This window comes from Cyprinus carpio, chromosome A1 (assembly GCF_018340385.1).
Source record: "Cyprinus carpio isolate SPL01 chromosome A1, ASM1834038v1, whole genome shotgun sequence".
Lineage (NCBI taxonomy): Eukaryota > Metazoa > Chordata > Actinopteri > Cypriniformes > Cyprinidae > Cyprinus > Cyprinus carpio.
Genome location: NC_056572.1, coordinates 15,944,854 through 15,949,972, shown reverse-complemented (window position 1 = coordinate 15,949,972; position 5,119 = coordinate 15,944,854).

Here is a 5,119-nt window from a genome sequence, read left to right as displayed (position 1 = left end):
TAGCTACGTTCACGTATGGTTCCCACTTGGTTATTTTTTTGGGAACCAAATAAGAACGTTTTAGGTTATAAAAATAAAACCTAAAAATAACCTGTAGGGAATGTTCTGTGAAGGTTCTCTTTAGGTTATAAAATTAAACCTAAAAATAATTTCAACGGCTCTGGATTGGCCCAGAGTAGACATCTTTATGTCAGTGCATTCTGAATTTGTACCAAACTTCAATGTGCTTATATCAGTAATTTTCATTCTGCATTCAAACAGAGCAGATTACTGGTAATTTACTGGAAATGTTACAACTTCTCATACCAGAAAATTGCTCGAACGATTTTAACGTTATTTTTGAAAAGGTTCTTTTCACACATGATCTCTTAACAGTAATTTACCATTTACCAATAAAGTCTGTTTGTGTGAAAGGGGCTATTGAGGCATTTATTCAGATGATTCATTCAGACATCTGATTAATTCAAGAACGAAGCAAGTGCCTGATTAATTTAAAAATTCAGAATCATTCAGTAAGGAAACACCACTGAGTGTTGCTCAGAGTTGCGCCACTATTCTGCTGTGATCTTTGTTTGGAACTATTTTCGTTAACCAAATCGAGCAAAAACAGTCAACATTAACAATACTGTACTGAAATGTAAGTCACTTAATGTTAACTACTCATTTGAACTCTTGTATAAAATCAATGTCAAATTTGCAATCGTTGTTTTCAGGGAAAACTGCACTGACTTGGTCGTGTCATGTTGCTTAACTAGGCTATATGTTATGAAAAATATAAAAAACTACTACTTTTTAGAGCAGTGTGTTTCTTCTGTGTGCAGTTGTGTTCATTTGTTTCGATTTCTCCACAAGATTCTCTCACACACAAGGCGCAACTGCACATTTGCTGAGGGGTATGCAAGATCAGTGTTTGCGCCCCCTGTATAACCCCTAACACTAACTCTCACAGTCAATGACCGAAAGACCATTCTTGGGTATGGAAGAATACAAACTCATCAGGGGTGAACCCCCTCACCCATTTTCAATACCATATGGAAAAAAAAAGTGAAAAGTGAAAAAAAGGAAAAAGAAAAAAGAAAAGTGTGTTGTATAACATCCCCTTTAACTCCTGATGGCTGACCCCAGAAAGTAGAATGCATTTTTATTTTTAGTCATTTTCTTCAAACATTTAATATTGCTCACTTTTTAGTTAGGTAATTTCATCTGCATTTTTTTTTTTTTTTTCATTTTTACTTTGCCACCCTGATTTTGATGAGTTTGAGTTCATATTGAGATCTCTGACTTTTGATTGCAGTGACTGATTAGTTTGATTTGGTTGAGCAGCACTTTGTGCTAGCAGGTGTTTCTCTGATCATATGTTGGCATATGTTTTATTTGTTATTGACCTGTAATATCTATGATTTAAAGTTTAAATCAATGTCAATAATAAATGGCAAGTTTCCATGTAACAATTTATGTTTTAATTTCATGTGTTAAACTGTATACTGTATGTTTCTTTCCTGGGAAATAACAGTGGAAATGTTCATTAGTGGCGGTGGTTGGTGTCTATGCAGAAATCAAAACTATAAACATGTTCTGAGAAATATTTGCTGGAGTAAAAATTGTGACAACTTGCTGCTCTCTCCCCTATTTGCTCTCGATCAAATCTAAATTAAACTCAGTTCTTGCAGTCTTCTAGTTTAGTCTGTAGTCTTGTACAGCAAGACCGCTCATTCATATCTCATTTAAGATGAAATGCTTACGGAAGCACTGTGTTGTAGTTAGTGTCATGTTTAATAGAGGTTCAGTAGAAGCAGTGTTTTATGTCTCTGTCAGGCTAGAAATATCCCCCCTGGTCTCATTTACTTTACCCTTTATTGGTTGCATTTGAGTAACTGGTTAGAAACTAAAACACATCTCCAGTGAGGCAACAAACAAATCAATAAAATGTAAACTTTTAAATATAGCACTTTGTTTTATATACACATATATTTATGAAGATGGCTAAAAAAAAAAAATATTCAAAAGGAACTATTCTTCTCACACATATTCATAGTTAAATAGTATTTATATGACAAAATGAGCATAATAATAAATAAAAAAATCATCATGTGTTTTTTCTTTTTTTTCACATACCAGTTACAAACAATAAATTATAAAATCAGTGCTGTATATTTTCAGTGAAACGGCCATTTCCCATTGAGACGGTAAAACAGTACTGCATTACATTGAGTAAACAGATGAAATCCTGGAAAAAAGTTAATGTACCAAACATTGAATCACATGAGTTCATTCAGTTACTGGATTTGTGTAAAATTAATCAAACAAAATTAAGCAATTTCAGCAGGTTTAAAGTCAACATGAAATGCATTCGCCACCCATTGTACTTCTGTAATATGATGCATTTCCAAATGAAACAGCATATTCAATGAGAAAAAAGTAGTACATTTGCATTAAATTGTGTTAATTTTTAAAATTACTTTTATTTACAAATTGATGAGATGGTCAAATGGAATGGAGTCAGATGATATCAAATTATTATGAAAGATTATATATAATAAAAAAGAGCATGAATGAAAGTAGAGTTGATTCATGTTGACTTTAAACTAATCTCCGCTACTATAATAAGACACACATAAATCACATGTATGTTATTGAATGATTTGAACACACATCACATGAGCATTTGCAAATGTAAATAAGACTATTTGAGCAATGAAGCATGAAAACACACTCTGTGTCATTCTTTCCATCAGCTTCAGTGTTTAACGGTCTGAGAAATGAAGTTGAGGTTGAACTGAGGTGAAAAATGATTTAAAGGAATGTTCTGGTCTCAATACAAGTCAAGCTGTTCATTAACACAGAAAAAAAATTATTTCAACTCTTCCATCAATTTCAAAGATTGTTTACAGTAACTTACAATGGAAGTCTATGGGGCAAGACATCGTATCAGAATGAATGTCAAAAAACACTGTTTTGAACAAGACTTTAACAAAAAATTTTTTTTAAATGTCACCTTGTCAAAGTTATATGAACATGTAAAAGTCACTTACATCACTAACACATAAGTTCATCTGCCAAGAACAGAAGTCTCCCAGCTAACAGAAATGTTTTTTAAGACAGGAGGATAAGTGCCATGGAGTTTAGCTCCATCCAGCCCCAGCACACTTTCCTGGAGCTTTCTAGTGAGTATGAAGACCTTGATTAGCTGGTTTAGGTGTGTTAAATTGGGGTTGGAGCCAAACTCTGTAGGACAGTGGACCTCCAGGAACAGGTTTGGACACCACTGTTCTAAGAATATTGTGCTAATGTTCCCATAGAGTTATTAAAACGCTATTCCTGATGTTCGGTGAATGTTCAAAATATCCAACTATCCAAATATCTAAAAAAAAAAAAATTCTTAATTATATAAACATTAAGGGAACATTCCATTTTAGAATTTTGCAAATAATATTGGAATGTTACTTCTGAAATATTTATGAAAAAAAATGAAATAAATAAAATGAACAAATGTATAATGATGTTTTTGTGCTAACATTTTGAGAACGTAATTAAAGACCTGATAAGTCTGAGTCAACATTCCATTAATGCTACTGAAAAAAAAAAAAAAAAAAAAAACTTTATTCATGACTATGAGAGAACCTTGCCAGAATGTCCTGAGAATGTTCCCTGTTAACTGGGCTTACAGTTCAAATAACACACATTTTTTTTCATAGCAATTAGTATACAGGCTTTAATAAACATACATTTCACATTTCTGCTTTAACCCTATGTAATTCTTGCCTCTTAGACATCCATTATAAATGTTTCACTGCAAACAAAGTTTTTGATTGCTTTGAACCTGGAACATTCCAATGAACATGTAAACGGTACTACTGTGAGTGAGTTAGTGAGTGATCGGCTGGCATTATTGTGATTATAAAGGGCACACAGTGTGTTTCAAGCCCTGAATGCAGAAAATGACAAACTCATTTACAAATCAGCGCCCTCTTTAGTTTCTCTGTAACAAAGAAAGAAAGATCAGTTCATCGTGGGAGTTTAAGACTCAGACGAAAATAAACAAAGAGCACAGAGGAACAAACACATCAACATCAGCTGAAAACCTGAAAATGAGCTTAGGAATGGATCTTTCGGTCAGTCATATTCCTGGTTTGTCTTATGAGTCTTACGAGATTCACAATGGAAAATCAGCATTCTGCCTTGACCTTTCTATTCCTGCAGTCGAAGCTTACTTTGGAGGGAAGATGTTGGAAATGTGCCAGACCCTGAATGGGGGCATTCACACTGACAGCAATTTGCAAAATTTCTTTTGACTTTATTTTTCAGGGAGAGTTGATAATGTGAGTTCAAGTTAACTTTATTCAAATAAAGTGTGATGTAATGCTGTGATGACCAATCAGAGCACAAGTAGGGCTGCATGATAATATTATAACCATGATTAGTTTCCTCTGAAATCATGAATGTTCTCATTTGGGAAATTGCTTTTTACATTTCATTAAAATTATTGCAATTATTGCACTGTTCACACAGAATCCAATTTCAAACTAAGCAGCTTTCTGTTGGTCAATGGGGCGAATTCCTGTGACCAACCTGAAAATGAGCAAAACCTGCATGGCAAAACTCTTGATCAGGACAGTTCCTATTGGAATGACTTGGTTTCGCAGAGCAACGGTAAACGTGAACACATCAAACACTACAGCAATGGTTTAAATCACTGCCAATGTGAACTCAAGGGGTGTGTTATTTGGTTTTCATTGCTTGGTTTTGTCAAAGGGACATGGCTTTGCCACATTTCGAGGCTAGAGCCAAAGCTCCTTGTCCAAGCCACAACGTGACATTATTGTGAACACTAGCAGGATTCAAAAAGTTCATCTGATTAAGGGATCCTCAACACTTTTTACTTTTTGTACATGATATTGATACAAAGGTGCATGAATTGGTGTTGTCATATTTGAGGCTGGATTCAAAACTCCTTGTCCGATTCATAATGCAACATGATTGTGAACACCAGCAGAATCCCACAGTAATTGGAACAGCATTAATACAAATGCAACTGCAAAGATTCAGTCTACGTGCTCCACGAAGCTCAGTCAGGAAGCTCATATGACTGAGGGGTCCTCAACTCTCTTTGAATTCTGGA